Raw genomic sequence first — 16,204 nt, 5'->3', positions numbered from 1 at the left:
GCATATTGGCGCCTGCAAGGCTGAAGGAATACTTCACGCATTGCACCAAACAGTGAGGTCGGCGTGGAACGCATGAGCGCCTACTAGATTGCATAAATACCTCTCGCATTACACCCAACGCAGTGCGGTCGGTTAGTTAGCCTAAAACGCACATTAGCGGCTACAAGACTGCATGAATACTTCACGCATTGCGCGCTTTAATAGTTGTATTGTAATTTATCGTTGTCGGCTACCATTCACAATCACCATTGAGTCGTTCAATTTGGCGTTGACCTTTTAGATTCGTGTTGGTATGTACATGATGTATACATAATGAGAATACTGTGGTGTTGGTTGGTGGTGTTTGTGTTTACTATTATTATCCGGATTTTTTTTTATCCGGATCGGGCCCGGCACCAATTAATCCGGATAATCTAGAGTCTACTAGACCTTATCTGAATTAGCTGATTTGCCGCCCCCCCCCCCCCCGGCCCCCTAGAGCTCTGAGATGGGACAGAGGGACCTAAAAAAGCGGGAAAATTCTCAAGACGTGCTCATTTCGCACATGGAAACTCGACAGGTCTCGATTCCGTGGAAGCAGGAATTTGCTCAATCACAATAACGCCTCTGATGCGAGTATCAAATGCCAAGGGTTTTCTAGAAGTGCGAATCTAGCGGAATCGCCTCTCATGAGACTCCGAGGGTCTGCGATTATTGGAGCTCTTATTGTTGCTCAAAGTTGCCAAATTCTTGCGGTCGGAATGAATGTGGCTTGCAATTAGCTTTAAGTTAAACGCTGTTTTCTGAGCTCGTCAGGCTCAGGAAACAGCTCTTTTTCTTCTCTGGAAATTTTCTTTCTCCAGATATTATTTTGACTTTCAGCGGCGTTTCTTGTCGACAAAATTTGATTTTTTTAAAGTAAAATTCGTGCGGATTTAACTCAAAGTCAGTGTTTTTGAGTAATAAAAAGCGTCCTTCTGTTATCGGCAAGTTTAAGTTGAAAAAAACGATTGCAAAACAACATTTCTCGAACGCAAGGAAACCATATTTTGTCGACAAGAAACGATCCTTCAAGTCAAAATATTATCTCAAAAGTTTTTTTTTCAGTGCAGCTCCCACAGAATACCGAATCCATCGTTTCCTTAAGATTTCTCACTCACTTTCAACAGTCCGCTCGTTTTCCTATAGACCGTATTCGATAGTGGTTCGATGTATCGTCTGGTTCAAAACAATAGAACATATCCCCAAATAAAAATTTCAGGAATTCAGTTGGAAAAGCTAAAAATAAGAAAATTTTTAACAATTACACTTTTCACTGGCATTCGGTACTCAAAAGAATAAAAAATAAATCACAAGAAACCCGTTCCCTCGGATTTCTAAATCGATTTTCAAGGCAATATTTACATGTTGAACCAATCGATTTCGATATAATCTCACCCGTTTGACGTATCGAACAAGATCTATTGTTTTAACACTTTCCATATAACTAAGATTGGCGTTTTTATTGCTGACGCCCACAACTAAATAACAGGTCGCAATCCCATGAGTTTTCACACTCCGAGAAATATCGACCGACTCTGCCCCTCCCCCGCCGCGGCCAATTTTTCTGCCGGCGTACTTACAATCGGAGGCTCGGAGCAAAGCAGGATTGAAGTATAAATAACCTCATATTGATTGCATGTTGATATTTTCCGTGAGAGTCACAGGTACGTGCTCTGCTTCTGCTCTGTGCATGCCCCCCTTTTGCACAACCCTCGTCAATCGTGAGAACAAACATGACGTTTGATTTGCTCCAATTCGAACCACAAATTTTTTGAAAGCGTATTTATACCTCTCAACGCCCCGAAGTTCCGTGCACTCGATGCTTGCAGTTCGAAATGGCGTCCTAGTTAAAATCCGACGAATCGGCCCTTTTGTCTTTCACGCTACCTAATTCCGTATCGTCTCTAATTCTTCGCCGAAAACTGAATAAAATAGGGCATGCACGCTGCACAGAGACCGCTCATATATTACTTAAGCCATTTTTTCTGACTTTTTGACACCCTCTCCCCCCTTGTGAGGTAATCATATAACAACCTCTCAACCTCCCGCACCCCCTTCCCTGATTTGAATCATTTAAGACAGGCCTAAGTCCCTTCCCGATGTTGTCTAAAATGAACAAAGCCTGAAAAATGGCATAAAATGACATAAAATGGCATAAAATGGCATAAAATGGCATAAAATGGCATAAAATGGCATAAAAATGGCATGGGAGACAGTGAGAGCGTGATACGGGAGGAAAAAATCTCCCTTGCAGAACCGGAGGAAAGTGTTGGAGGCCAAGTATTCCCTATTTATCCGAGAATTTTGTTTCTCTCCCGTCGAATGTGGGTTTGGGTTTCAAGATGCAAATTAATTCTCGTGCGCTTTCCACTTCATCGTTCCCAGTCAATTAGCATTTGCAGACAGTGCGGCGTGAACCAACGATTGAGGATTTCGCTCCTCGCAGATAATCGATTACCTTGCGGCATTTTTCAATTCTCGCCTTTTCCCCTCCTCCCCGCCTATGAAATGTCAAGTTGACTGCATACTTGATTAATTCCTCTCAGAATCAATCGACCATGTGCGATTGTGGTGAAAAGTTCTATTCGAAAGATTCTTCTAGCACGTCCTCGTCGAAGCCAAACTGGAACTGGTATCACTCTGAAATTCCATTATGTGTGATATATATGCTGTTGTGCCAAGAAAAAACGCCGTATGAGTCTTCAGAAGTTGAATTTCCTCGGAAAATTGCGAATATTATTTTCCAAAAATTTCAGGCAATTTTGTACGCACTTTAATCTAATATATCTGAAAATTTCAAGGACAAATATGCATGAATGTTGTCAAAAATACACGTTTCATCAAGGGAAATTTGGCAACTCTCGAATGTTCATACGGCGTTTTTCCTTACCACGGCAGTATAGTCGTAAGTGTCTTGGTAAAAGTTCATCCGAGGTACAGGAATGTGCGGCTCTTTTTGTCCAAAATTAGTTCCCAAACCCATAAAACTGTGTCAAAGCTGAGATCACAATTGGAATACATTTTGCAATTTGGAACTACTATATCTGATTCATTTTAAAAACAACGTACGAGCCAGTTTCCCTTGGCCGAAAGATATTTTTGTAGGTGAGCCGGAAATTGTAGTTTCAAATCGCAAAATTAAGTCCGATCATTACTCATTTTCTGAAAGATGCAGCAATAGTACAGACAACTTGCATCATACTCGATTCCTTTCTATTAGACCGGTTCCTCAATTCACGAACGGGCTCTGGGGGCTTATTATTGAAATTTTAAAGCAGCAGGCATAGTGATACAATATATTGCATGGTTAAGATAGAGCCAAGATCAACATAGATCGACATAGATTCAACAACCGGGCCGCGGCCGATGAGCAATTTTGTAGTGTATTAAAGTTCGGTTGGTATCCAACCTAATTGAAGGCGCTTTTAGTGTCAGAGGCAGGAGCTCTTAGAATTCATGATGTTATCAGGTAGCAAAAGCATGCGCGCTGACTCATAAGTGCGTGAGTGACGGGAAATAGTTGCGTGTGAAATGTCATAAAGAAATCACTTTGACATGATTATCTTTTCATTTGCTTGTTTATTTTTCATGTAAAAAATTCATAACCCGTTCCAATGCTCATTTACGGTACTTCTCCGTTTTAAATAAAATACATGAGATAATGTACTCAGGAATAAAAAGAGTAAAACAGTGTCACTAGGTTTTTTCGTATTGCTCTGAGGCGGGGTTTTCGGAGTGAAAATACATGTTTTTGCGAATGTTTTTACCGCCTCATATATGGACCGATTCATGTGGTTGGTCGGTTGCTTACAAATGATACAATGAAGAAAAGTTATTTAAAACAATTGTATTTATCCCTTATTAATGGGGCATTATGATATCACACTCTGTAACTTCATTATTAATAAGTTTTTCATTTTTATTTCTATTAATTTAATGATTAAGTACATAATGGTCAATCGATAAAATATATATCAGCTCCTTTTATTTTAAAATTTATATGACCTTCCTCTCATGAAAGTATAGATAAATTTTTTTGAGGCTCCAGGTTCTAAGATTTTTCTTTGTTTTGGACGTAAGCAGGGTTAAGATAGGTTAAATTTTCTGAAAACTGTAAGTCATAGTTTTATCGATCGAGGAAATAAGAAAATTCCTGTCTAATGGAACAACAGCGCTCTCTTCGACGTATGGTAGTGTAAATTTGAACTAATCCCTCTAATGGTTGCCCATAGTGTCTGAATAAACTTGTCCGTCTCCCCCGAGACTTGAGTTCGAAACCCTTGATCCTCTGCTGCGCTCTGCACGGACCCCACATTTTCTCGTCGCACTGTGAGTCAAGCTCATGGTGAAGTTTGGACAAAGGGCCAAAAATAAAAATGAAGGGAAATAATTTTCCTTGGCATTTTCTTCACTTTGATTGTGTAGTCGAACATTACGTATCAATTTTAGGTACATCCGAAAAAAATTTGAAGCGATGAAACGCACGTGTGATGGTGTGCCTACAATCAGGCGAATTTTAAGCACATTTTTATTGCTAAAGCCAAAAACGGCATTGGTTTTTTCCCACCACTCGCTAATTTTCTGGAAAAACGAGTTTTCCAAAAATGCCTCTCTCATTGTCAGTGGCAATAAGCCACATTTTTGGAAAACTCAAATTTCCGGATAATTGGCAAGCGATGGGAAAAACTAAGGCCTTCTTAGCTGTCACAATTAAGTGTGTTCCGGCTTATATAGGCACGAAAATTAAAGAATCTTTCCGGCCTCTCAGATGAAATATAAACTGATTAGGTTTTCATGGAGGTCTATAATCGGATCATGGATAAGCTCGTACCAAATTAGATACATTAGAGAAAATTTCTCAGGCATGCGATACAAAAGTTCACATGTTTGTTTATCATGCATCCGTTTCCTAGAAACTTGAATTTTTCTCCAGAAAGCCCGAATTTTTGGAAAATTTCAATTTTCCAGCGAATTGGTGGGTGTGTGAATGGAAAAACTGAGATCGTTTTTGGACTCATTGTAAGCGCTAAAAATTACACTATGTGCTCTCATCATACCCCCGCCGTTTTTTAGGCGCGTAGATATCAATTTTATTATTGTTAGTCACTCCAGATAAGCCTCAGTGAGTGCGTGAAGAAATTTTTAGACGAAATCTTAAATTTTATTCTATTCTATAATCTTACAGTTCTACCATGACACAATGAAATAATATCTCGAGGTTGCAGGATTTTGTTCAATAAATCAAAAACCTAAATTACCACAAAAATGTTATTGTTACCACAAGCATATTTCTTTTTACGTGTTTGTTAGGAGCATCGTATAAAAAATTATTGACTTCAACGCTTTATTACTATAAATTTCGGCTATTTCATGAAAATTACTGCAGCAATTTAAGCAGTAATTTTATTTACTAAGTACATCATTAGGTGGTCGGTAAATGCACAATAACCTTTTGTCCCCGTCGCCCTATCTTCCGACCCACAGTGCGACGCAACTTGCTCCTCCCCGCATGCTCCCCGCGCGCGCAGCCGAGTTCGAGTTGAGTTCGGTTTCGTTCGTTCCTCAGTTTCGTCCCGACACGCAGTCAGCTCACTTCGGCTGAGGCCTGTGCTTACGCGTTCTATCAAATCCACAGCTCATTCTAAATTTCTTTGTTCAAGTTTTTGTTAATTTTATTACGTACGACTCCCCCCCTTGTTTTCCGTTTTCAATTGTTGAGTTCTCTTGTTAATCGGTTCGTTTCAGTGATTCAGCCGCTATATATCTCGTGTATATAATTCCATCCCCGTGACCGCTTCCCACGAATTTCTTTGTTACGATACTGTGTTTAACTTGTTGAAATCCTGAATCGATCGAACTTCTTTTCTATCTAATTTAGGTTATTTTTACTTTGAACTTTATCTCGAGCACTAACGTCGTGCACACATCGAATTAGTCTCTCAGCGGTCGGTCGCCTCCAGTATCATTTGATCGGATGCACCACTCCTAATCCTGTCTGCAGTTATAGCGGTAAATCTAATTTTCTATTCATTAATTTGTTTACTTGTATTTTCCATGTGCTCAACCCATTTCAATTGCATTTCGTCTCGTGTTAGTGACTCATCATTAGGCAATCGTTGAGATGCCTCGAGACAGGTAGAATCCTGCCCGGGTCACCGAACCATGCTTGATAATATGTCCTCTCTTTCCTCCCGAACGTGGGTGGTCTGATTCTTCGAAATCCATATGGCTACCGCCGCGTGAGAAAACTTCATGGTCCATTCGCTCCTTTGTCTCTGTCCAGATTTTGCCAATGAACAGAATTTCACGCTTCATACTTTTACTTTTGTTAACCAAATCGTAACGTGGGCATTACATAAGCCTACTAGCCTTCAGTTCAGTAATCTGATGTAAGGTTATGTTTACCCACACGTGTTTGCGCTAGCACTAGCGGTTATTAATTGTCTTTCCCCTAAAACAAACTTAATGCCGAGCGATTTATTTCTTTTCAACCATCTGCCATTTATTTTGCACTTGCTCTAATTGGATCTGGGCAATCTTAGCGCTGATGAAAATTTTGTACACCGAGCGAGGTATCCCTGTAAAGCATGGTCCTCCATTTCACAGTTTGTCTCCGAGTGACATCATCCAGAGACAATTATAAATATTCCAAAGCATGAGATGTCCCTTAAGCAATGAAAAACTTTCACGTTAAACTTAAAGCAAACTGCTTTGCTTTAAAATTCACCATTATTTTTGGATCCACGAACACTTGCTAACGATATGAATTACAGTAGCTATATTCTTAACATCAAGGCAATCCTCCAGTAGAATACAACACGTTTTGTTCGTGTAACAATCTTATTGTTATACATGCAGCTCAGGTATTACCTCATCTTAGGCTTTTAAGTTCCTCTACAGTTCCGCTCTAACACTATCGGACTCGGCTGAAAGTCCTAACATCAGCACTTAATTCTTAGTTAGATCACTCCACGCACATTCTGTTCTCTGTATATGTTTCATAGTATTCTGGTCCTCATATCACCACAGTCAATCTGCAAGCAGTGATGCTTGCTATGGTATGCTGTATGCTGAGCTGAGCCTAACACGTTAATTTTAAAGAAAGATCAACTCATTGTGTGACGATAGTCAGTGATTTAGCAGTCCATCAAAGTAGTTTCTCTTTGTTTTTACGATTATCGGCAAATGAATTTCAATATGGTTTTTCACTTCCACCTTCTCAATGTGGCTCGTTTTGCAATGATAAACAAATATCATGCAGACTTTTTTTATGGTTTGCTCATCAAATTTAGTACGCTGTGGGAAGCTGTTCATCTAAGTTTAAACTCCGGCTTGAGCTCGCTCTTTGTTTATTGAGACTGAAGTCATATTTTGTTCACATCAACACTCCAAAGGTACCATCTTTTTGCTTTGCTTATTGTTAACCTGTTAAGCAGCATTACTTCTGAGCATTCGAAGGATTGACGTTTAGTTAAACGTCAATCTGTCCAATGTACGATGAGCCAAAGGAGATCTGTTGTTTCAACACAACCTGCCTTCTGTAACAATGAGGAGAGCAAAGTTTTTCAGAGCCCATGTATGCTCCCCAGAAGCCGCTACTTCATTTTCTTCCAAGATAATCATGTTGTTCACTATATCTGTCCCATCTACAAATTTTTCATAATTTATAGCTCCTGCTATTTGAAAGTGCTTTCAGTCCCCTGATTCACGTCTTGACTACCTATTTATTGTCGCTATTTGAGATGAGTATTGCGAACAGAGAATGCTGACTTTTTAATATCTTGTCCATGACTTATTGGGTTCTGGCCTTAAATCTCTTCATATTTTTATTTGAGTCTCTTCAAGCTCAGGACATCACCTGACAACTCATGTCGTAAAGCATGTTTTTATTATTTCACATGTGAGATTTTGATAATTGTCTGGAGTTCAATCAGCCGAGCAGTTAGCCTCTCCTTTTCATAGTTTCAACTTTATCACAACTTGTTGGTCATATTGCAGCCTCCCCCCCCCCCCCATTTATTTAGCCATCATTAAATATTCTCTTTTGTTATTTGGTGTTTTTGATGGTATCGGGTGGAGAGGGTGTCAAGCTCACCCTGGAGCAATCATTTTTTTTTGGATGGGAATTACCTTGCGCCTTTTCAATAATATTTTCTTTTTTTAAAAGATAAATCGATTCTCATTCTAGCCAGACATTTTTAATAGTAATTTTTACGATCATCTTTTTAAATCATCAGTTCACTTTTGGATATTACAAAGGAAATACACTAGTTACCTATTTTTTTAAAATATTCATCAGTTCAAGTGAATCAGTTCAATGGAGGTGAAAATATCGAAACATGTCTGATGATTACCGGAGGCAACATGTCAACGATGACAATCTTCTACTATCGTCCGTCCCCATTGTTTCACTTATTGCTAGCCCCCTTTTTTTCAAATTCCATCCCTTGCCTTCTCCGCATTGTATCCTTGTGGATTTCGGAAAAACAGTTTGAATGGCGTGCTCGCTGGAGCTGGTGAAAAACGTGACCGGGCAATATGTCGAATAATTGTGAACAAGGGCCATTTAAGTAATTTTACCGGTCTCTAGGATTCAGGCTGTTCCTGCTTGAGCCTTTGAAGTCTGAGGCTCAGGTGAGATGCGACCCTCTTGATCTTTTTTCCGAGGAATTCTTTCACCTTTTTTATGTTGCCCAGGCCTGCGCGCTCGTACCTGAATCGTGACCTTGGAGCCCTGCATTCTACCCACTCACCTGTGTTTAGGCAGGGTTGGTATTGTTCTGTTTGGACAGTTTCCCTTGTCCTGAGGTTTTTTCATCCTCCCACTATCCTAGTCCATAGTGTTGTTCTCTAATCGCCGGAACATTTGAAGACTAGATAATATATGGTTTACTTTTGTCACCGATTGAGATGAGGAGACGAGTTTTCACTTTCACCAGTTCTGAGATAACGGTGACCCATTTCAAATGAAGTTGGAAACAAAATCAAATCTCTATCTCACGCCCTGCCTCTCTCAAAAGGCAGGGAATCGATTCAGGAAAATTTGAAAGAATGTTCAAAATAATTTTGAAATGGATTTTCCATGAAGGAACTAACTCCACTAATTTCGGCTCATCTCGGAAAGAACGTCACGCAAGTGTCGTTCCAGGGTTGTCGGCGGTTTGAGAAACCGGGAAATTCAGGGAATTTCGGACACATCTTCTGATCCCTATAACATATCACCAAACTTCCAACTGTTTACCGTCTCTGATCATTTTTAAGGCTTGTCATCTTTTGACCTGCCATTGAATGGCTTTTCCCACAATACTATCTCTCAGTAAGGAAATTTTGTCCGAAGTTTAGCGCAAGGCAGCGCATTGAAATAAGAGTGGAAATTTTGTTCGAAGGTCAAGGGAAATCAGGGAGTTAGGAAAATTTTAATATTGGTGAAAAGCAAAAATATTCGGGGCAAAGTTAGGGAATGTGAAGACGCAGAAATTGTGGCAGCCTTGTATTCGTTTCTCCGTGCAAATAGGTCTTGTTATTGATGAGCTAGAAATACTAGTTGCCTATTGTAAAAATTAGTCAATTTTACTCTGCACGGTCAGCCTGCTGAGAGTCTGTGAAATATTTTGTAAAAAATAGCGAGATCCGTTGAACGCTTCGATCCTTTCCTAAGGTTTCCGGTTTCTAGTATTGGACTCAGCACTTGACTTTTTGAGTTCAGCGATGAGCTCAACGAAGTAACAATCTGATGACTCTAAGCTAAGCGGATCAGCATTTCAGCTGATCGATGTGCTCATCAGAGCAACTCAGTGACTCCCGGCGAATTATCCGCGGAGATGGGAGCATTTGAGTTTTGCGATTAGCTTAACGAAGCAACAATCTGGTATGCGATGAGCTAAACGAAGCAACAATCCGGTGACTCCAAAACGAGTTTTCGGTGAATCACCGCGGAAGAAGGGAATCTCCCTGGTGCGGCACCCGAATTTATCGATCACCTCGAGTGATGCTTGACAACGCGGTGCTCTCCGTCAAACAATGAGTCAGAGTCAGTTATGCGATTTGAGTGTCACTGGATGAGCGGTCTGTTGCCGAATTTCGCGCCTCTCTCGTCGGTTCCCGCCGAGGAATTTCGGGGATCTGGCAACGTTGCCCAGCCCCGAGCCCATTACGTCACTCCCCTTGGTGGTGTGTCCGTTGTTTCCTTTCCCTTTAGTATCCTCGCCCGTTTTATGACTTATCACCTTCGATTCGTCGAACCCATTATTTTTACTGCCTCCACGGCCGTTGAGTTTTCTGCGTTTCTGTCGCGATTGTCGCGTGCAGTCAAAGATTTTCCGGCACCCGATTCGATATCTTTGCCGGGATCTTACGGATGTATCGAGCTTTGGTATCGATCGTCGATTGTGCTTCACGTGAACCCTTCGATGTAAGCTCTGTCAGATATTGTTTACCGTGGTCTTTCGCGGTTTTTTCGGAGGGTAACAAATCGGGCTCTCTCATCGACTTTGGAGCGTTCTGATAGTACGTAGCCCAAAAAGATCTGATTTTTTACACCCCCCTCCCTCCTCTCCCGGGCGTTCCGCACTTATTTTTAAATCGGTTGAAGTTCAGATTGATTTTCGTTCATATTGTATAATTATTCTACTTGTTTTTTGTCCGTTGTTCGCCTGTGAGATTTTTGGACTCTTAGATAAAAATTGACAAGTGATGAACACATCCTCATGTGGTCCTCCTCAAGGTCCTCACCTTTCCGATCTATCAGCTTATACCTACACTGGATATAAAAACACATTGGATATAGAGTCCAGACTCTTGAAAACATAGACAAGAAAAAATACTCTTGATTCAATCAGATTTTTGCTTGAATCAAAAGGAAATCCGCTCAAATTAAGAGGCTTGGTTCTTGATTTAAGCAAAAATCAGATTGAATCAAGAGTATTTTTTTCTTGTCGATGTTTTTAAGAGTCAGGGCTCTAGATCCAATGTGTTTTTTTTTCCGGTGCACTCTCGTCAACGTTGCTAAGATTGTACATGCATTCAACTGTTCAGTTGGTAGAGAGCCGTAACTTAGTTCTGGAATTTGCCTCAAATTTTCTGTCTATTTTATTGAATGTTTTGGCAGAAGAATTTATAATGTGGGTGATTTCGGATACTTGCAAACAAAGAGAGCAAGTTACACAGTCTAAGCGACGTTGACATGGGTATAAGCTGTTTGATCGGAAAATTCCTCATTGACTCCAGCGCTTCACGAACGTCGAAACCGAAGGGCTCATGGCTTCCAGGTGCGCGAATCGTCCTCTACTCCCGCCTTCGAAACGAGTGTTAACCTCGATGCCGAGACGGCCGGAGTCGAAATTTTCTTGCCCCGTAAAATACTTCCCGGTCGAGATTCGAGGGGACCTTAATCAAGTGGTGCTGTGGGAAATGGAAGGAGAGCGAACGGTTTCTAATAATTTCACCTAATCACCTCTCGATAGTCCCGCCGTCTGGCAATAAAGATCTATTTTTATCATGACGCCCCGGAGCCGAGAGCGCTCGAAAAAGTTGGGCACTTTCCGAATCAATTTTGATGTATACTCTTCATAATCCCTCCCGATTGAAGACGTGGTTTTTCCCCGTCGGATTTTATCGTTCCCTCGGTCGTTTCCCCTCGCTCGGTGACGGCGCACACGGGACCGAGACTGTTAGTGAATCCGGACAAAACCTGGAAACTTTGAAAGCTTATATTTTCGAAAATATGAAACAGAGAAGTTTAAGAGTGGTGCCATTGGCTTTTTCGTGAAATTTCCCTCCAGAAACACCATTTAAAACTGAACTAGTGACGAAATAAACATGAAAATTTTAAATTTTGAGCGAAAAATTTCATGTTCGACCACTTCTATTAGTTTGTTCCACTGTGCGGCGTTCTTTTCCGGATCACAGTTTGTTGCCCTCTTTTTCTCTCCGTGGCACGTCTTTGCCCGCTTTGGTATTTTCGTCGCGCTGGCTGACAAAAGGCCGTAACTACAATTTGGGATAAGCTCGGAAAAGCATTGCATTGCGTGAGCAACAGGGTCCGTTCGTTGTTTCCCCCACGAAAGAACGTAACTTTATTTCAATTTTGCCAAATTTCGCCTCGAAAATTGCATACTAATCAAGAAAATCTTGGACATTCCTAACTGAAAATTTCGTGGATCTATCGTCAGATTTTACGCAATCAGAACAATTTTTGATGAAAGTTGTGCGGGTACAACGATTCAAAGTAAATCAATTGTTTGAGTCAATTTGGCAACCTTGGAATGAAGTTACGTTCCCTCGTAAAGGAGTCGACGAATTATGCAGAGTGTAGTTAAACGCCTTTTTTCAGGAGGGGGACGTTTTGTCGCGAAACGAAGGTATGAAGCAGTGTTGGGTACATGCGGGGGGGGGGGGGGGGGGGGCAAAATCTGTCAGATTATGCGATCCACGGATCGTACATTCTCAGGAAAGTGAGGAAATTTTCTTCACAAGGACGCAGAGAAAAATTGTCAGCATTAAAATATGCATGAATGATGAATGCACGTATAATGCTCGCGCGTCGTTCAATGCGGAAATCGAGCGCGCAAGTATTCGAACTCCGGAGTTGGTATGTGGTATTACGCGAAAATGAAGGGAAATCTTAGATTTTGCCTGTCTCAATTGCTGACTTCTGTACGGATACAGGTATCATGCCCGCATCGTTAAATGCGGAAATCAAGCGCGCAACTATTCGAACTCCGGAGTAGGTATGTGGTATCACACAGAATTGAAGGCGCGAACAGTTATGAAATTTCGTCTCGCATCTAGTCCACTAGTGAAATGGGGCCCTTTTAATTTTTAAATGGTAGTTGTTTATTGTTTGTAGTTATTAGTAGTTGTATTATTAGGTTATTATTTATTATGGATACAAAGCTTTGATATGCGAACGCACGTGAAAATTGTTTTAATTGTAACGAGATGTAAACGCTTGCCGTTCGATGTTTAATGCGAGTAATTTTTCTAAGCAAAAAAAGTATTCTCTGAAGTCTAGCCTCTAGAAACGGCAACCCATGAAAATGTGGGCGCCTATACTTTTAACTCGCCTTTTCGAGCGCTACCAACGCCACCATTTGCCACGACAAGAGAAAGAGAAAGAGAGAGAGAGACGCTATAGCCCACACTCTCTGGCGGAATAATAAGGAAAAATAGGTGATCATGGTATATCTGACTTTACGGCCTGCCGGAATATGACGTGACTCGTTATGCCATTAAGCCGACAGTCATTTTCATTTTAAACTCCCATTCACGCGGATACTAAAATCGACGAAACGGATAGGACTCCCACGTTTCGGAAGTCTGTCAAAGGTTCACCCAAGTGCCTCCAAGGCTCCTTTGCAGGTGCTACGACCTAGCAAGGACTCGGGAAAATCTGAAAACGGAAAAATTTACGTATTTCATCGTAAAGTTAAAATTTTTTAGAGTTGTCGAGTGTCTTCGAGCATCCAATAATTTAGGCACGCTAAGACCTCCCCCCCCCCCCCCCCCCCCCCAAAAAAAGAAAACACACTGGAAAAAAAACACAGTGGATCTAGAGTCCAGACTCTTGAAAACATTGACAAGAAAAAATACTCTCGATTCAATCGAATTTTTGCTTGAATCAAAACGAAATCCGCTTAAATTAAGAGGCTTGGTTCTTGATTTAAGCTAGATTCTGATTGAATCAAGAGTACTTTTTCTTGTCGATGTTTTTAGGAGTCTGGACTCTAGATCCAATGTGTTTTTTTTTTTTTCCCAGTGCACATCCTCAGCCTCCTAAAATTTCAGGGCAAATTGGCCGCGACAGCGCGGTCGAGGCGAAAATTATTTCATCGAATAAGCGTCAAGGCACTTAATTAGAGGAGCAACTTACTCTTCAGCAGAGATTAGCAAGGGAGAGGGGAGAAGGTAGCACCGCGCTCCTGGGAAATTTCAAGTTCACTAAGGTTGAGTGCGGTTGAAAAATATTCGGATATTAATAGAGACCGAAAAGATGACTCGGAGTGGAGGGCCGAGACAAAATATTGTCCCTCGCCAGCGTGGGATCAAAACAGGGTGCCAAGATGACAAGAGACTTAATAAAACGAAGGGATAAGACGGGAATCCGGATTGCGGGAGCTCCGCGCGGATCCCTCCGAGAAGGAAACGTAAGCAGGTAATTCCAGCGGAGCGAAATTGGCGATTTGTAAGCGACTCGAGAACAATGCAGAGCCGTGGATTAGCGGTAAACGCATCCCATTCAAGGTGTCACGCCGAGCGCGGAGCTAGGGATGAAGGGACGCGGGTAATGCGGAGCGGGGGGATTAGGGGGGGGGGCGCCGAAACGAACAACCCACACGGAGCCGCGAAAATAAATAATCATATCTCCGCCACTCATTTAATTAGAGGGTGCATATTAAATGACCTTCATTTATCACGTGCGACGTCCACTGCCGGCGGGAGTGGCAGCCGACGCCGAAAATCATAAACTCGTCAGCTGTCGCCGGGCCCCGCCATTTTGTTTTCCGTTCTATCAATTGGCATTTGCGCTACCGTGGACGCGGACGCCAACGCAGTCGCGACGCTTAATTTGCGAAACGACGGCGTCGGGTCGGCGGGTTTTGGAGCGTCCAGTGGTGTTTTTCCGTGCGATCTGGCAAGTGCGCCCCCCGTCTCACGGGAGGGGGGCATGCAAACCTGTGACATGTGACGTTGCAGCCTTTGCAGCGACGCTACGCACAAAGGGTAACGCAACAGGCAGGGTTTTTGGATACGGTTGGATACTGGAGTGGCTCGATATTTAATGGAGTTGTCCGGAATCAAAAATGGCGGACTTTGTAAGCAGATTATATGCCCTTTATCCAGGGATGCCTGTTGGTTCGCAGCCTTCCTATTTTGAAAACCCCTGTAACCTCAAAAATGTCAAAAAGATGAATTTTTTTGGCTCTGTACGTATAAATTTCTGCGATTTTGCGAAACACGCGGCTTAAAACCGCGGTTGTACAGAAAAGGCGTGATTTTAACCGTTGTTCAGCTAAAAGCTGCGATTTTGCCGGCTTTTCCATTTTTAAATATTGTCTGCGGAGTCTTCCCATTCTAACGTGCAACCGATCACGACCCGCTTGGTCACGAGGTCGAGAAATTTCGCACCCCTGCCTTAGTATAATTTTTATTTACTTTATTTAGCCTTATGTAAAAGCCTAATTTTCATGTAGCTGCATGTAATTTTCGCCATGTTTTGAAACCCTAGCATCCCCATGAAGCCTATGTAAGTAAGGCAGCTCGACCAATTAAAGAAATTTCCCCATTTCTATACTTCATGAAGCCACTGATACTAGAAAGGATATGTAAAGCTTCTGAAGTTAGTTTTGTCTCGCTTCATGTTCATCTAGGGCGTTGGCGTCGGAAAAGTTTTATTTGCGCAAGGACTCGGACACACTCACCCCTGTGTGCGGATTAGCGCGAAGTTGGACGTATCACACTTGGAGAGTAAATGATATCATCCATCATTACTACCCCCCGAACGTTCGCTTTGTCCGCTGACCAAAATGCGTTAGTAAAAGGAATTAATACAACTCCACGCCATGCGGGTAAACAAAATGCTCGCGTTCGTTGAATTTCGAAGAAAGGGAGAAAAAGTCCCTAATGGGTATGATAGCGACTGTAATAATTAACGATTAAGTACCTGAATAAATGGATGAGCTCATAACTAGGTCAATCTGACTCACATAAATGCAACATCTAACGCTGCAAAACTGAGTGAAACTCGCTCATCGTGTTGAGACAAAATGTGAACTTCGTTTGTATCGATACGTGGTATCTGAGTGCACGTTACCTGTTGAGAGGTGTTGATTGTTGATTCGGGGATGATCCCCTCACTTGAAACTTTTCTCGACATAGGATGAGCGAGCTTTCGCACATACACTTTTCTTGATGTCAAAAAACTTGTTTCAATCAGACTAACGAATTATGTTTACCGTGATAGAAGGTGTATATTTAGTTTAGCAGTGGCGTGGTTTGTGATAAATCGATTGTACCATTTAAACCTATGGTAAAGGATCGATGAGCAGAAACAACCTCATAATCGATTCTTTAACACAGCTTCAAATGGAGGAATATCGACGATCGATTCACGCTTCGCCACTGCTGTTAAGATCGAAAACTGGAAAGAGCCTCGCTACAATACAGTAAAAGCCAGATCCTCGTT

The 16,204-nt window shown here is 41.7% G+C and overlaps 1 protein-coding gene across 4 annotated transcripts in view; it reads left to right on the top strand.

The window, feature by feature from the left end:
- The window catches only part of brat (tripartite motif-containing protein brain tumor), a 277,009-nt gene that overhangs the window by 87,492 nt on the left and 173,313 nt on the right, over window positions 1-16,204 (top strand). For 2 of the 4 annotated variants that reach the window (XM_019044027.2, XM_072302628.1), the window contains exon 1: window positions 5,559-6,030. The exons of the other annotated variants lie outside the window; for them this stretch is intronic. The gene's annotated coding sequence lies outside the window, so the exon portion shown is untranslated. Of the gene's footprint in view, window positions 1-5,558; window positions 6,031-16,204 lie in introns of those variants that run through there. 4 annotated transcript variants of the gene reach the window in all.

This window comes from Bemisia tabaci, chromosome 7 (assembly GCF_918797505.1).
Source record: "Bemisia tabaci chromosome 7, PGI_BMITA_v3".
In the NCBI taxonomy this organism is placed as follows: Eukaryota; Metazoa; Arthropoda; class Insecta; order Hemiptera; family Aleyrodidae; genus Bemisia; species Bemisia tabaci.
This window is presented reverse-complemented; position numbering and strand designations above follow the sequence as displayed.